The following is an 18,638-nucleotide window of genomic DNA, read 5'->3' on the forward strand; positions in this document are numbered from 1 at the left end:
GTTTCTACATAGGTAACATGGCAACTCTGGACTGCATTAACACATAGCTACCCCTTTAATAACCAGCAACACAAATAAAAAAAACTGGGTTGTGATCTTGCTGGGCAAGTCAAGGATTGGATTTAAGCAGCTTAAAGTTGCACGAGAACAACCAACCATTATTATTAAAGATACACTAATGAGAATTTTCCTGGTTGATACAATTGTTTGGTCTGCTCCAGGCTCCTGGATAGAAGTAGTAGTTTTGAATCAAACAGGAAGTTAATTACAAGATTTTACAAGAGGCATCACAGCATATGTCCCTAATCTTCATCTAAGTTTTTAAAATTAAATACAAAAATGTGCATCAAATTACATGACATTGGTTGATGCACTAGAGATGCAATTGACACTGCATTTAAGCGCATTACCTCTATGATTTTTCTATTATCTTCTACATGTTATAGTCATGAGAATCAAACAAATAAAAACAAGTAAAATCACAGTCAGCAGGTTAGATTTAAAAAGAAAAATGTGGCAATGGATTTCAGTCATAAAAGGCCTAATTAGTCCACTTCTTTATTTTATTTTGTTTTCAGATCAAGATTCTGGTCCAGTAAAAGTCTTGGACTTAGGATGTGCCATTAGATATATATATATATATATAGTCAAAAAATATGTAGTCAAAAAATAAACCCAAACAAATTAGTAAAAAAAAAAGGCATCTGAGCTGGCACAATCCTGCAGTTTCTGGCAAGCTCTGAGCTTTAAGAGATGAGATCCAAGAAGCAGGCAGCCCCCTGCCACCAGGAGCCCAGCAGGATTTCAGGGAAACCTAATTGGACACATGCAAATGAAAGATGTGTTAAAAATTCCTCTTCATGAGGCGGAGGGACCCATTTTGACACCAGCAACCGCAGCTCCGCGTTTTTCATCCTCCCAGTTATGCTTGTGGTTGTAGTTTGAAGTTGAAAATAATTCAAATCCACACCCTGTTTTTCATTCTCTCGTCCCCTGCTTCTTTTATTTCTCATTCGTAGCTTTCACCCAACCCTCCCTCCCCCTCAGGTATGTTGACAATAACTGATTACAGGCAGAGGAATGCAAGGAGAAATGCATGGCCTGAAGCATCTACTAGATACCTGACTCCACCCTGACATGATAGCACCAACATGGGTGGCAAAGCTATAAAACCAGCCCCTTGCATCACCTATTTCTGGATTTTTGGAGCTGATCAGTGACAGCCATGGTGGCAGCTTGTATTATGACACTCCTGCTGAGATGTAATGAAAACAATCAAGCAGAGACATGGGAGCGCTAGCTGTTTTTCAGGAACAGAAGGACCAAGTGCTCGACTACACAAAAATCACGTGTAGTCAAGCACAACGTGTCGTAGAGCTTTTTGCTTTTTGTGTATTTTTGTGTCGTTTAAAACGACACAAAAATACATAGTACATTTTATATATAACTGACCGTTTTATATTAAGTATATTTTATGATTAATAATATTTATTTAATCTATAAAGAGACAATATATGTTTTTGTTTTTTTTCATCAAAGTGAGTGGACGTAGCTAAAAATGTTCTGGACAATTGGGCTGAAGTGAACCTGCTATGCAGATTAACCAAGAAGATGCCAGGAGTGAAAGCAGTAGTGGTCAAAATGATGGAAATAAATGAGAGGTGAGAAAATAAAGAAAACTGTTACTTTTGTATCAGGAGAAGAAACCACTTCTCTATTATGACTTAAAGGAATCACGTCGATTCCTTTAAGTCATACTTAAAGAAAAGGAGACTTGTATGAAAAACCGCGATATATCCTAACCTGGCCCTCTTAATGAGATAATGTTAGAGTCAGATGCGCTGAAGCAGAGAGACATCTAAAAGTTGCAGGACACCGGTTCCTGAGAGCTGGAGTTTGAGACCACTTTATTAGAGAGAATAAAACTAATAGAAAATTCCAGATGTCTGGGAAATTAATATCATTTAGAGTAGGAAAAATGCACTTTCATTATTTCTGTATTTAATAAATAATTGCCAGATTACAATTAATTTAAATCCACTATTTATCTTTTATCTAAGTGATTAAACATGACTGTAACAGATTATTTATTCATTCGATTGCAGCACCATAGGCCCTCAGTAGCTTCTGTATAACCACAAAATAAAGAACCACTTACAAAGAAAAACTGTGAAATCCAACTAGTCTGCAGACATGAATTTAAAGGCATCTCTGTGACTGGCTCTGCAGCTAACTAGTCCCCCCGCTGAGGCCCAGCTGCTGGATGCGATAGTACAGTAATGCCCTGGAAGCACCACAAAGCCTTTTATTTATTTCCTGTTGAAGATCAGCCAAGCTGGACAGGCATCGCTGGTGGCTCAGAGAAAAGCATCCAAGCGTTAGATTTGCTTCAAAATGCTGCTGGACACAACAAACTGAACCACTGCCCTAATTTAATAAAAACAATAATAAACACAACAGATCTGGGTCTTGAGTTAAAGTCAAACAAAGCTAGGCGTCTTCACATCTGCTGCGTTCTTCTTCTTCATCTTCCTCTGGCTTATCCTAGGCAACAACAGAAGACTGAAAACAAGGGAGTGCTGAGAAGGGAAGGCGTGTTCCCTCTCGAGAGACAACAGATCTGATGATTGAATCCTTTCCCGTCTCTTTGTTGATCTCCCCTCTCTGCAGCAACTATTTATACTGTATTTTATAAAACAGCAGCCATGTGTCACTCTCTGTTGCCTGAGAGTGTTGAGTAGCATATAACCAAATGGGTCTGTCTGTAAAAATTAAACAAGGATTTACTCTGCATAAAATCCGCCAATCTGATCACTCTGTACCAGTCAGAGCACAACGTGTGGCTTCATTGTTTAGCTCCAAAGATGTGCAGCCAGAGAAGATGGAAGTGATGTAATTATAAACAGCAGCAGAATAATAAAGCCATCTAGCATTTATGGTTTTACGTAGGAACATAATTATAGCTTAAAAATGCCACATGATTAAAATGCATATCTGTTAGATTTTGTTTAACCTCCTGAATGACAGAATTGGGAGTAAGGAGGAGAAAGCTTAGAGTAATTTGCAACAACTCATAAGAAGAATAAAAGGTAGATCCACTTGCAGTAGTCTGATATTTTTACAGACTACTGCAAGTAGTCACTACAACGCTGCTGTAGCTGCAGTGTGTCTAATGGTTTCGGTGCGGCTCTCCTGAGGTCCACCACAATGAGGTTCAGATCTGGTGTTTGATCAAGTCATGCAATACAATTATTCTTTTATTTTTCTGCCATTCTGTGGAAAGTTGGCTGCTGTGTTTGTGGGTGTCATCTTGACCCCATTTTGGCCCATTTTTAGATCTCTGACAGATGGCCTCATTATTGACTCTAAACAATTACAGTTTCCCACTACAGATTATCTGCCTTCCTTGGTGTAGAAAGACAAGAAGCCAAGGTGGAACAATATCCGTTGTTATGCATTTGACACTTAAGCACATACCATTTGATCGACACATTAGCAAGTCGACAGGATAGTTTTAGATAAGTGGGGAGACTCCACTGCACGGGGGGCAGAGCTCTCAAACAGCACACTGCAAAAACACAAAATCGTACCAATTTACAACTTACAAAAAATATATTTTTGTCTTTTTTATAGAAACCATGCAATAAAATTACATGGATTATAACAAAATTGGTTATAGGAGCTTGTTTTAATTCAATAATTCTTTAATATTGATGAAAAAGTACTAGTTATAAGTGAAATAATCTGCTAGTGGAACAGCTGAAATTTTGAATTTGGTTTTACACAAATATAAAAACTTTGCATCACCTTACTATTTTAAACTAATTGATTGTAAGAAAGTTTCAGAAGTGTTGTGATTCATTCAGAGGTGACTGAATCAAAGTCTCTGTATTGGGTGAACATACATGTGTATGTGACAAGAAACCTGCCCGATCATAAACTAAGCACACCTGATTAACAGAACCTGGCTACTACTTCCCCTCTTAAATCTTATTAGAGCAGCAAGAGTGTGCTTAGTTTACCATACAGTTTATATTTTATTCTAAATTATTAAACAAGAAGAAAAGTCTCTTTACTTCAGATTAAATAATTTTAGATACTAGTGAAAACTGGATTTATTAACTCCTTATAGATCAAATTTGAGAATTGAAATTTTCGTCTCATTGAAGATGACTGCAAATGTTCAGCCCAGAGGAATATCATTATCATGATGACTACTCTGGTCTCTAACCTCCATTTTTACCCCGTCTTAGCCTTAGTTGTCAGGGAGCTGCAGAGAAAACATTGGGCGTTCTTTAACAAATGTCTGTGACCTGCTCTCCATCATCCAACACATAAGTGCCACACTGTCAGAGGTGCCATGCAACTTCGAAGCAGAAACAGTAAGTGGGTGTGTGCAGGAGAAACTAGGTTGTTAGCGCTTGCTCAATTATCACCACCATATGTTGCTCACACTGCATCTCCAGGACTTGTGAAGCTGCTACAGAGAGAAACTAGACTACTTTCTATACATCCAACTTGGATGCTTTGCAATCTGATGTATTTTTTAATTAGTTAAATGCAATTAAAAAAAAATATATATAGTTTTATTTTCTCTTAAGGTCTATAGAAAACAAAATGTTATGAATATATCTGTCTATCACGAGAGATGTGTCAATCGGACTATCCCAATGTCCAGACCTGCTAATTCATATTTTTGCCAATGGTGCTTGTAAAAACCATAAAACACTTAAAACAAGAAGAAAATGCTTCTCTGAGAGGCAACCACTTTAGACTGAGTCTAAAAACCTCAATATTGACATTATGCCCCTTCACAGACACTATTAAAATAATCTAAGTTTAATAATAATAATAAATAATAATAATAAAGTTTTAAAGGAAGAGATTCAGACGATGTGGACTTTTTAATGGCAGATTGTTTGAGCTTGTAAATCTTAGAGATGCACCAATCAGGCTTTCCTGACTGATATCAATTTCCATTTTCTTTTGAGGTCTGACCTAGTGACAATTACTTTTTCCCAAGAGTCTGTCACACATAGGCATAAAATAATTGATGCGGGTTCTTAGAGAAATGTCTATGAACCCAACAGAAATCGAAGGAATTTTGAGATTAGATCATATGACACCAACCTTAATCCTAATTTTATAAAACTCAAAGAAGAGCATCAAACTGCAACCTAGTAGCAATAAGGCTGAGAACAGTGACATTACATTTTGATGTGTTTAAAGAATATAAGAAAGAAAAGTCTGATATTTTTGGTATTTGATCAGCTGATTACTGATCAGAGCCAATCAGGTGAAACTGCCCTATCCTAATCTCTGGCTGATTGATTAGTGCCTTTCTCACTATGACTTAATCAATATTGTAAAACATGCTGAAAATAAATCCAGTGGTTTCATTTTGAAAAGCCTTTTCCATTTTGAAAAGGCTTAGAAAAAAAAACTGTGGTGAATTTTCATTAATAATCAGTAATTCTCCATTAAAGACAAATCTGTTCCCTATTGTCTTCTGTTACTAGTCCTCACTCTGAATCTCTGCTGGATCTGAATCTCAGAGCAGCAGATGATAAGCGAATACCCGGTCACTGTGAGCAAATGGTGCGGCTCTGGCAGCTTTTCTGGCTGAGCACAAAAAGGCTTTGGCAGCGTTTCGAGGCCTGTTATTGTCAACAGTGTGTTTTCCCAGTGGGGAACATATTGTATAACCAAATGCTGGGATGTTAAGCAGAAATATCGTACAGTGCAGCTTTGTTCATTTGCATGAGGTTGCATAAAGAGATCATGCACACAGAACCGTTTTGGGTCACAACACCTTGGTGCAAAGTCAAGATGTTCGCAACACACTGAGATTAGATCCCCGCTGGTGAAGGTCAGCGTGACACAGTCACAGAGCGACGGGTATTTTCTTACATGCTTGAATCGATGCAATCGTCCAAGAGCACCTTTCATCTCAAGTTTATTATCGATCACGTCTCACAGTAAATTATTTTGAAAATGTATGTGATGGTGCTATGAACTGTACGGATACAAAAACAAGACATGGAACTTGTCTGGCGTACCTAATGCTGTTAATCACATGCAGTGGACAACTCAGTTATGAGATAAGAGGAAATCAGTGACAGCTGACATCGGGATCAATATTTCTATAATAAAGTGCCTTGTAAACAAAGCTGTGTCAACATTGAATCTGAAAAATTTGCTTTCCACAAAATGAGTCCTGAGAACAGATAATAAAATATAAAGTCAGGTGTGAGAGAAAACCTGCTGAGCACAAATAATATAATCTGTGTGACATTTTGTTGTTGTAAGGTTTTCAACATGGTTTTATGCACATTTGAGATTTGTTTCATCTTAATTTTAAAAACGTGATGAACATGGACAGATGGAAACATTTACTAAGAACAGGATCTGATTTAGTCAGCATGTCAGTGACAGGAGTGATTAACATGACATAAAAGATGACAGATAATAAAAAACTATCTTAAAATAAAGTCATCTTTTATCAAACATCAAACTTACAAAAGCTGATTATTACTTCTAACTAAAAATGAACTAATCAGGAATTTAAAATCTTCTGTAAAGTTTTGGCCTTGTAATATAGATTATGGATTGATTCCCATTGCTGTGAGAACTACAACAGAAAATATAACAGCACTAAATATTTTTTCTAGCCTTTCTGCCATCATAAGCAGAGGTGAGGCAATGGAGAGGTTGAGAGAGTAAAATTCAATTTTACCACTATTTTAATACTAGGACAAAATGGATAACGGACATGACATTTTAAACTATGCATCATCTCTATTTTAGCAATTAGCACAGTTAGCATTGCAGACACTGAGCGTAGTCTACAGGACATAGATCCTTATCTCATCAGAAGGTAGACTTAAAGCTCAAAAATCTAATAGAGACCAACTTTGCTTTAAAACTTTCAACCGTCTTGTTGCCTGCCAAAGCCTCTCTCACTCTCACTGACACTAAAAATTATAAACTTGAACTCTTCTTCCTGCAGCGACAATCTTTTGTTGCCATCAGTGCAATTTGGAAAAGTTTATGTATCTATCTGGAGAAAGATCAGATTTTAGATTTTCCAATAATCATGATTATTGCATTAGATCCCTTGTTGGGAAAAAAAAAAGCAGTTTCCAGTCAATAGATGATTTTTTTAAATGCAGCTCTACCTCTTACTACTGGCAACATCTGACATTTACCTTTTAATCAATCCATCTCTAAGGTTTCCTCTCACTCTCTAGTTTACAGACATAGTTGTGCAATTCCTCAACAAAACAGAAAGTAAATTGGAATCCCTAAAGAATTTGTACACTAACTTTTTTCCTGAGTATACAACTCAGTCTTTCTTTCATTTTGCTCATCTGCACCTGACACTCCTTTACATTTGTGCTTTACGGTGCATGCCTGCAGCGCATCCATCAGCATGCAGAGCATGTCAGCTAACCCCCTGACTGTGGTCTCACTCACTGCCGCATCCAACTGCACTCATTTGCACACTATCACAGGTCTCATCTAAGCCTCGGCGTTGAAAAGCTTCAAACAGGACTCAGAAGTTGAAAGGTTGTTTTAATGAAAGTGATCTGACCTCAAACCACAAACCACAAACTCTGTAGCTGAGATAAACCAGCCGGAAACGCTCAGATCTGTCACGCAGCTACATTTGTAAAGATATGATGATTTAGCTTACATTCTTACTTTCTGCACACTGTCGGAATATAAACTGAAACCTTTCAAATTGTGTGAATATGTTTGCTGGTGGATTCGCTGTGCCTTCAAACTGCATCCCATTGCTCAAAGCACAATGGAAATATTGGAGAACTGACATGATAATCACACACAACTCCCTTTACATCAGCGTTGAAAGAATGAATAGGAAATGGGCTGCTTTAGCAAGCATCCATTATTCATTAAGCACGGCTCTCCTCCTCCACATCAACAACCCTTCTCATTCTTTTCCTCGCTCTTTAATTCACTATTTTCTCACACTGTTTACATGTTATCGCCACACAACCAGAAGCAAAATGCTTTAGAGCGTACAAACTATAAAACAGATTTGATGTCAAGCCTCTAAAAGAATACAACCCCACATTACTGCCTCAGCGGCAAAAGATTTCATGTGACACGGCAAAGATGTTATTGCACTTGGTGACACAGCTCATGGATTAAAACTACCTGCAGCTGAAATAGTAAGTCACAAGATGGTGAGAGTTTGACGCACATTCCACATGGTGTCAGACTTTATGATGCTGAAGGAAAAAGATGGGAATAATCTTTTTTCAGGACTGTGCGCCACCTTTACAATTCATTTTGAAGCCTTGTACCGCAGCAAAAGCAACACTTAAGGTTCAGTTTCACTCAATTTGCATCATCTTTTAAGACCCAAGATGTGAAGCAGCATTATAAACATCAGGTAGTAAGCTGGTGTGAGGTGGTATATGCATAAAAAAGTCAGATTTCATCCAGGTTTGAATCAAGCAGATTTGAAACGTTTGGGTTTAATAAAATATGGCCCATGCTCAGGTGCATAAATGAGGATGATCTTGTCATTCATTTATTTTCTACTAGATCCAAAATTTCGATGAGGATGCAATTTTAGATATCAGTAAAGACCAGGAAAAAAAACCTGCTCAGTGCTTCCCTGTCATCTCATAGATTTACAAGCTTAATTTAAAGGTGCATTCAAGAAAATCCAGAGACTGAATCTTTTCTTGTCAACTGCCAGTGCCAAGGTGATATTGCACAACTTCTGCACTTTGGGTTCCCTTTTGTTTTCCCACAAAAAAACTATGTTTGTTTTCCCTCGTCATTCACCCCTGTTAGACCAATGCGGATGAATGTCTTCTTTCATTTCACTGAAATAAAGCCACAAAGTACAAGGACTTAAAACTTCTCAACTACACCCCGTTTTCCCAGAACAGGTTTCACTTTTATTCAAAAGGAGCTTTATTGTACACAATTAATAATCATAACTGTTGGATTTTCTTTCAGTCTTTCAGTTGCAGCAAACATGTTCCTAAGCTTGTCCTCTAATTGCTTTGCGGTGTATTTTGCAATGCAGTCCTGCAACAACTGACACATGCACAATGGAGAAACTTAAGTGTTGCCTGAGGAGGGTCCACCCATATTACATCTTGTGAAGTGACATCATACGCTACGACCATGGGCCACATTTTTTACTCACGACAGGCAGACTAAGCAAGTGGTTTTCATTTGAAGCAGATCCTGAGATGAAGAGTCAGACAACAACAGAACAGAAACGCTTTTCTGTGGCCTAAACTTTGGTTTAATTTGAGGGAAATTACTGACAAACTACTACCCAGTCCCCCTGCTGCGCTCACTGTAAGTAGTTGCTTAGGAGACAGTAGAGGTTGCTCTCTTACAGACTCTTTTCAGAGTTGGCCTGAAGGTTTTTTACACATCTGAGGAGATAGTTTAGTTCTCTGCTCTTTAAAAAAACTCTCTAAATCCTCCAGATTTCTTGGCTGAGGTGCGTTGGATGATACCATTTTCTATTAACATATTACTTGTGGCAAACAAACACTAGAAGGTTAAAGATTAATAAAGTGCATCTGAATGTACTTCTCCAACTTTAACAATTAATGTAGGGAAAAAACACTTAGTTTTTTGTATGATTAGACATGAACCAATCTATTTTTGGTTCGATAAATTAAAAATAAAATTTCAGGGTTTTTTTTCCATACAATATCCATTTTTAATCAATTTGCTTTTTACTTACTTTCTTTTCTTAAAAAGAATTAGAGAGCTATGAGAAATGTTCTTTAACTTTGAGAATATTATATTAGATTATAATATTATCAGGAAAAAATAAGCAATTTTACCAGAAAAAACATCTTCAAATGGCAAGAAAAAGTTGATTTAAAGAGAAAAAAGCAAGACATGTCCAGGTCAGTTTGTGTAGTTCTTTCTCCCAAATAGACAGCTGTTTGCATGATTGTTTCAAAAATCCTGCTACTGATAATAATTTGAAACTGATATGTAAAAATGAAAAAAAAAATCAAGTATTGTCTGTAAACCATATACCAAAGTATAACTTTACAAGGTGTTCAACATTCCTCATTTAAATTTTTTGTTATTTTTCATGTTGGGAGTTCTCATAACATTTCAACTTTATTCTGGTAACACTTTATCCTCATATTATTTCGACGATTGTCATACGACTGTATTCTATTAACCTTTTGAGGTCGACGCCCGCCCTGTGGCGGGCATGACGTCATGTTTCTGTGTGTGATTTTTGCTCCAATGTGATAATAAATTTTGTCAAAATGAAACAAACACAGTAAAATCACAAAGTTTAGGATGTTCTGAAAATAATGATACCAAACAAGGTAAGGTAAATAGTTTTTATGGTGAAAATATAAGGGTAAATTCAAAATTAGACCAAAACGGCCATTTAGACCCAAGACTCCTGTTCATATTATTTTTGAATCAAAAAACTATCTTAGTCTGGGCCTAATAGTCAAATAAACTAACAAAGAGTTGATTTGAATTCAAGGTATAACTAAAACGAAGAATAGAACCCTCTGAACTATGGAAACCATAGTGTATTGGTGGGGGGAAAAAAGTCCGTACTTTCTAAAAATGAAAATAAGTTAATTTAATAATTAATTTAATAAGTTAAATTAATTAATTGCAACCTTTTTTAAAAAATAAAAATGTGTACTAAAGTACACATTAGTGGTTTATGCATCTCTGACAAAATCCTTCCAAGAGCCAATCATGTCATCCACTTCTACTGCACTTGGCTAAACTAATCGAGAGCCCATAATGTTTTTTCTTTTACTCCATTTTTCAGCGATCTATTTGATACAAGTCCAAATTCAAACAGTTTCAAATATCAGTTTATAAAGTTACATTCTTCTCTATTGTCTGATGAGTACTTCTTTCTTAAAGGATTCTCAAAGACGGATCATTCAAGATGTCCAGTAAGAGTCATAAAAAACTCAGCAGCTACAGGAAGGAAAAGGGGCCCTGCAACAGATGGCATGGGCCCCCGCAGGGTTCAATGTGACAGAAACCTCGCCAACAAATTAGAAAAAAGTAAAACCAAATTGGACACACTGTTCTGATCTATTTAAAGGGCTTTGTATGAGGTCAGCTGGTAATAAAACTACTGAGTGTCTCACTTCCCTCAAGTGTCAGCCTGGGGTGGAACAGATCAGACAGCGAGGACGGATGAGTGGGACGAAGGGAGACACGGCAGGTACTGTAGCAGTTTGCACAGCTGTACACTGTCCACATGTTGAATGATGCAGCCGCTCTGTCACTGAGCGCTCTGTGGGTGGCTTCAAGGGGTTTCTGATTCCCCAGAAATTCCTCCAAGCAGGATACAAGCGCACCACTGCAGTGCTCATATTCTGCTTTCCAAGGTTTCGTTTTGATTCCAGTTCCCACTTCATTCTTTATTAAAACAAATAACATCCCACACTATGCACACCAGATCTCAGGTGACTCCCCTTCCAGTTACTCGGAATTGGAAAAGCTGATGCCCTTTTCAGCTAAAAGTGAGGGGTTAGACTCTAATCTCGTTTCTCTGTATGGCATAAACAATTCTTTTTTTTTTTTTCCCATCGTTATTAAATCATTTCAACATGATGCCAAAATCCAAACACAGACTGCAGGGTTTGCCTTCTGCAGCACCACCCGCAAGTACAAAGAAGTCTCCGGTTGCAACCCATTGCAGCTTAATGTGCATGCTTCTGCTAATAAAGCACAAATACAAACAGCATTTACCTCACTGTAACCAAGGATCCTACAGCTTCAATGTCAAACTCCCTTACTTTCCCAGAGTGCAATTTCTAGTGACCTAAGTTGTTTTTAAGCCAAATTGTAGAAATATTTTTAATAGATGAATTTATTTTTGATATTTTCAGGCTTTAATTTCAAAGCTTGAGTAAAAAGAAGAATAATACAGAGGAAGGATGAATAAAGAGTCTTCCACTCACACAGTGATCTCTATAGCTGCAGTAGCTGAGGATCAATAAATGGACTGGATAGATTGATAATAGATAACAGACTGACTGACTGACGGATGGACGGATGTATGGGTTGATTGATTGATGGATGGATGGAAAGAAGGAAAAATAAGATGGATTAATGAATAAATGATGGAAGGATAATGGATGGATGGAAATAAAGAAGAATAAATAAATTATATAAACATAAATGGATGGATGGATGAAGAAATGATGAATGGATTGAAAGAAGGATGGATAAATTATGGTTGGAAGAAAGAATGAATAAATGTTGGAAGAAAAGAAGGAAGGATGAATGAAAGGTAGGAAGAAAAAAAAGGAATGAAGAATCAATAAATGATGTATGGATGGGTGAATGGGTGAATACATGATGGATGGAAGGAAGGATTTATGAATAAGTGATAGATGGATAAAATGAAAAAAGGAAGGATAAATGATCGATGGATGAACTTTATAGTGGCATATTCTGGGGATATTCCACTATATTCTGTGTAGAGAAACATTTTCACAACATTGCACAGGAACCCTGCCTAATAACACCCACTCCTGTCTTAACCAGCCTGTTTTGATGCCGACTGACATCATTCTCACTGGTAGATGATAAGTGCTTGTTCTGGCAGGGCTCATCCCTAAAATTAACACCAATTAATTTTAGGGATGAGAAACCGTTCATCCATTTGCAGCAAAGCGCTTTGATTCGACGCACCAGGACGGCTCAGAAGAAGAATCCAAGTATTTCAGGGTGTTACAATAGAGTAGGGAAGATGTGGGATAAACTACAGGGCTGTTAGCTTGAGCTTAATATCCAGCAAGCTGTCAGACACTCCAGGTTTGCACAACTAGTTCCTCCTAAAGCTCACAGAGGATTTTATCAGTCGCCACATGCAGCATGTTTGTTTCACCCAGCACGCCCACACTCAGACAGCATCCACTTCACAGGCTTTCCAATATACCATTTTACAGTTTATAACAGGGGGGAAAGAAAACAGAGGGCAGACATCTTGGAAGTGTTACAGAGTAATTAAATGTAAGATGAAGTTAGCTAGCAGCTCTGTTTTATTAGATGAAACACCATCTGGTGCAAACAAACCTCACCTAAACTTCTTTATGTATCTGATAAATTGGCCCACCCAGGGAAAAAGTTTCACTGCACATAACGGTTACAACAGATATTCTTACTCCCAAGGCAACGAGCGGGAAGTAGGTAAATTACATTCAAATAAATGCAGCAGTTTTATGAACCACAAACTACAGAATTTCATGTCTTTTGTTCCAACTTTATGCAAAAGATTAACACAAAGTGATGTCGAATTGTGAAGTTGAAGGAAAATAAAACTTTTGTTTTCTAAACAATTATGTTTGTGTGGATTCATAATTATTAAGTTTTGGGGTTATATCTTTACCAGTTTTGCATATCTACAGACCTAAACATCTGTCTCGTGGAAAAAGTAGCTCCGTCGGTCAGAATGGACAGAGAGCATCTTTGCCTAATAATTCTCTCAATTAAACCAGTCAAAAAAAATTTATCTGAATTTTGACTAGATTGACATAGAAATGCTTTGATTTAAACTGCTGCATTATAGTTCTGACTCTGGGTTTAGGATTGTTTACCAGCCGGAAGGCGAAATCTTTGACAGCCTTTAACAGGGTTTCTTCCAGGACTGTTAGTATTTAACTCTGTGCATAATCTCCTGGCTAATTATTAGTTAATGTGGAAGCCTGTGCCTCTTTAGCTTTGCATGCATACGATCTGTTTTTAGACGATGGATTGAATAGTCCTCTGTTCGAAGTTCTAGAGATTAGAGATATTGTTTTATAACTGTTTAAACTTCTCTACATCTTTCTCTCTGCCCTGTCTGGTGTGTTCCTTGGTGTTTGTGAAATTGTTTGTTCACTAATAAACCTCTGATGCCACCACAGAACAGTTGGACTTATTCTGAAATTAAATTACACAGAGATTAACTCTGTTTAGTAAATAGGTCACTGCTGAAGGAAATTGTTTGCACTAAATTATAGAGCTTCATAGTAGAAAGGGCTGAATATAAATGCATGCCACACTTTTCAGATTGTTACTAATTAAAATAACTATGTGTATTGATCATGGTTCCTATATATCTTGCATTACAGAATTCCATACTTTTCATCAGTTTCTAGATTTGTGTTCCTGCAATTTTAGAACTTTCTGGGAATTTGGTTACACAGTATTAACCTTGAACCTGTTTGAAGAGTTGTCTGGTGTCATTATCTCCAGGTTTCACAAATAATGAAATAACACAGGGCTTAAACTGGCTTCAAAATGTCAGACAGTGGCATAGGGCCATTTCATCAAGGCTGTTGTGGGTTCTGGACTTAATTACAATAAATCAACTCCATTTCAAGTTGTCTAACTTGGGAAGTCAGTAATAGAGTATCCAAGATTAAATGTAGATCATTTAAAGCACATTTTATAAATGTTGGTACCTCTAAACACTGTGTGTTTTTACCTTTTACCAAAACCTGATTGTAGATCAGGTTTTGCTTGTGCATTTGGATTTATGGTGCACCAAATTTAGAATTCAGTCCAAAATATCACACACTGTGAAGACAGAATGGAAGATGAAGATATTCAAACCAAGCCATCACTGATAATAAAGTCGCTAATTCAAATTGAAAATGCTCAGTAGTCAGCTTTGATATTAGCCCTGAGGAGGAGAAGTCAGGTCCGTCTCCCTCTAAATGTGCTTCTCATCAATAATTTCTTATTTTCAGAGCCGATGCAACTTAATCGCAGCCAATTATAAGCATGAATTCTTCTCTCATTTTCTCATTCAGAAAGCAACCCTGGTTTAATCTGCAGTAATTGCCCATGTCAGGTTGACTAACAGATTTATTCAAAGTAATTTAGCAGCAACTCTGCATGACAATAAAGAGCTCATTCCATCTCAAGGTATTTAATTCTCAAAGTAGAACAGCAGGAAAGGGTTGAGTACAAAGGTTGTTCAAATAAGATTTAAATACAGAGTAATACACGAGAAAAAAATAAGAAAATCATAATGTACTAAATGAAGGATAATTCATCAATGTCATATACATGAATAAGGACACTTTACATTGAAAAGGTCAGAAAACTTAGCTTTTAACAGATTTTTCAGCTTCTGTCCTGCAGGCCACCTGATCAAAGCAGATCAAGGAGAAAGTCTGAAAAAATCTTCAATTTTATTAAGTGAGGTTCTAGTCCTGAATTAGTATGAAGAAATAGAAACAGAATATAGAAAAATATTTAGATTTTCAGACTATTACAGACAGCATAACATTGTCTGAAAGATACATCAATTTATTCATCTGTTTATCCATCCAATAAACTATCTATTCATCTATTTTCCTTCCTACATTTCTTGCTTAGAGTCTTTGGCTTTTGCAGTTTCCAGACTAACCAGTGTAGATTATTATCTGCCAGAAATTCATAGTAAACTTCATTACTTCAACATAGGTTAAAAAGGACTTGGATCTTTACAAAAACAAAATATGTAGGAATCCCAGCAAATTGGCCAATTAAAATCTCTACAGTGCATAGATTTTAAAAAAAAAACATGCATAAATTTGTTGTACGCTGCACCAAAAGATCTAAAAAATATAGTCTTTTAGGCAACATCTCTTCCCAGTTTGCTATGTGAACTAAGGGGCATCATTTATCCCAGAATCCAGCCTTTAAAATGCTGCAGCTGTCTTAATTTTTAGCCTGCACACATCAAGTTGGCATCATTTGAAAGTTTTCTAAATGCCTGCTTGCTTTAACATACAACTCTCCAGAAAATGTTGCAAAGAGACATGCAAAATGCAAAGAGAAATATGAATCTTAGGGCACATTATTCACTGTTTATCCAGTTGTGCACTGCAGGCAGTCTGCAACAAGGATGCTGATCTGTTGCTGCCCCTGACCTCTGACCTCCCCTGCTACAGAGCACGCCTAAAGGGATTAATACATGTCACACAGCCATCCATGATGAGCAAAAAGAAAAAGGAAAAAAAACATAAATCCTCAGCTAACTCTTGCAGTAAAGAGGAGAAATAACTCATGGCTTATCTATCAATCCACCCGCAGCTCACCGACATGTTGGAAGTGACTCAACTGAAGCTCAATCAAAACCCGAGTCAGGGTCAGAATATGAGGAATACAAGCATGTTTGACTGGAAATAAGGCAAAAGACAGACAGAATAGGAAAATACGGAATGCAGGCAGGAGAAACTCCAAAAGCTTGATCCAATAACCTACTTTGACGCACCAGGATGACTGAAGACGCTGCAGGTTGACAGGAAAACGGTTCCAAAAATATAAACAAGGCGAACCAAACCGATAGACGGGTTGACTCAAGCATTAAAGCAACAAACACACCTGAAATGGAGGCTTCACAAGGGAGAAAAAAAATCAGCACGCCGCTGCCTGCCGCGGTGCGTAAAGGACAGGTAAGACGGAGCAACACGCTGCTGAAATGATGACGTTCCCTGCTAGGTTAATTAACACCAGCGTGATTTTTAGAGACGAAGTCAAAACATACAACTCACCCTTATGGCTTTGAATATCAAGTCCTGAGAGCAAATTGTCGGGAAGAGGCGAGGCAGAGGTTCAGTGTTGCCGCCTGTCAGTGGAGAAGGTGGAGTTAGAGATTTACTCCAACACAACAGAAGCTGCCTGTCAGCTACAACAACCAGGCTGCCGGGATAGGGTGACACCTGCTGGTGAACAGCTGTATTACAACATCAAAACCAGCCAGTTCATCCTCAATTGTGATCTTTTAATTACATATTTTATTTGGGGTTTGACCTAAAGATCTATGCTTTTCAAACTGATTGATTCTAAATCAATCCAAGAAGTGTCTTGCATTTGTTTTGTTTACATTATGTGTCCTCTGAATATGTCTTTTTCTTAAATGTATTATTTTGTTTATAAAGATCCATTAATCATACGTGTTTTTAGTCCATTTTGTATATTTCTTTTTAGATCAGATCTGTCTGACTCATTATTTAAAGGAATATAATGCTTACAGTTTTTTATGTTTTTAGAAAGCAATACAAAGTAAATACAAAATGTCGTTTTTGTATTAGGATTTTAATAAGTGAAAAAGAACTATCCCAACCAGCCTACTGTATATGTAAAAGCCACTGCCCCATGGTTAAATTGACGAATTGACTGTGACTAATCACATTTTGTGGTTTACTTTTGTTAGGCACACCAAAGCCTGATTGCTATCAGACCTGTGTAATATAAATCTTCTTAATCTGCTAGACAACATAAAGACTACAAGATCTTAAAATGTAATGCATCAGGCCCTGAAAAACATTCAAGAATATATTTCATTGACATCTACTAGCATGAAAATAGTTACAAAGTCATTTCTAAGGCTATGAGACTCCAGCGAATCACACTTGGCCCTTTTCACTAGTACCTCTACAGCGTGACTCAACTCCACTCAACTCTACATGGTTCAGATGGGGTTCCATTACAATTTATAGTGGGTGGGATTGTCATGTACCTGAGCAGTCCTGAGTCTAACTAGTGTGAAGTGATCTGTACACAACATAAACACAACAATGTGAACATGGAAGCAATGTTGAACAGTCTGCCAGTTTTTATGTCTGACTCAAAAAAGAAGAAAGTCTTTGGGTAGAGAAGAACAGGAGAGTGACCAGTGACTCTGCCCTGGCTGTAACCAATCATTGATTGACTGTTTTCTGAAGTCACATTTTCACCATGACTCGTACACTTGGATCCCCAATGAAGAAGGTACTTAAAAGGAGGCTGGTGCCATGTATCTGTTACTAGTGGAAAACCAATATAAGTGAGCAGAGCTGAATCAAGCTGCTCTGAGTAGATGTTGGGAAAAGGACCAAGAGCCATTATGGATAAATGGAGAAAACATGGATCAATGAAGAAACTTTCCCAGAAGTGGCCAACCTACCTAATTTAATCCAAGAGGGCATCAATGAATCACCAACTCACACACACAAAAAAACAAGAACAACATCTCTAATACCACAGTCTATACTTGCCTTGGTTAAAAAAAATATTTAAAAAAGACTGGGTAGAAATGACATCAAAGGGAAAATGACAAACCAAAGACCATCATACCTACAGTCAAACATTATTGGTGGTAGTGTGATGGTTTGAGGCTTCAATTGAGGTGCACAATCTTGATGACTTCCATAAAAACAATAAAGTCTACAAGAAAATACAGTGTGACATGTTTTTATATTTACAATATGAGTTGTAATGGTTGTTGTCACCAGCGGCTCATAAAAATCATGACTAAGTTTATCATCAAATCTATTTTCCACCAATGAACCGGAAAACGTCGCCCATAACTAGTCTAAAGTCCACCTCATAGTAAAATAGAACGGTTAAAGCCTCATTACTTCAAGTTATTAAATAGTTTTGAGTAAAAATTAAGGTAAAAATGCACTTCATGTTTTAGTAAAGTTTTGTATTCAAATTAATTTTTTTTGTTTTTCAGTTCTTAAATTAGCCAAATTAAATGTCTGACCTGAATGTTACATAATTTGTGCTGGCAAATTCTAATTTTGTTAAGTTTCCTGCCAGGATTCCTCTTGGATGGTTCTCTGCTGGATAAAGTACAAAACAAAACATGAAAATTGCTCTTC

The 18,638-nt window shown here is 37.1% G+C and overlaps 1 protein-coding gene across 5 annotated transcripts in view; it reads right to left on the reverse strand.

Annotated features, from left to right (window-relative positions):
• The window catches only part of LOC102217732 (receptor-type tyrosine-protein phosphatase epsilon), a 68,417-nt gene extending 51,772 nt beyond the window's left edge, over window positions 1-16,645 (reverse strand). For 2 of the 5 annotated variants that reach the window (XM_005794652.2, XM_023341260.1), the window contains exon 1: window positions 16,545-16,645. The gene's annotated coding sequence lies outside the window, so the exon portion shown is untranslated. The other 3 variants (XM_023341261.1, XM_023341263.1, XM_023341262.1) reach the window with 3 other exon arrangements.
• Between the last annotated feature and the right edge of the window lie 1,993 nt (window positions 16,646-18,638).

This window comes from Xiphophorus maculatus, chromosome 10 (assembly GCF_002775205.1).
Source record: "Xiphophorus maculatus strain JP 163 A chromosome 10, X_maculatus-5.0-male, whole genome shotgun sequence".
NCBI lineage: Eukaryota > Metazoa > Chordata > Actinopteri > Cyprinodontiformes > Poeciliidae > Xiphophorus > Xiphophorus maculatus.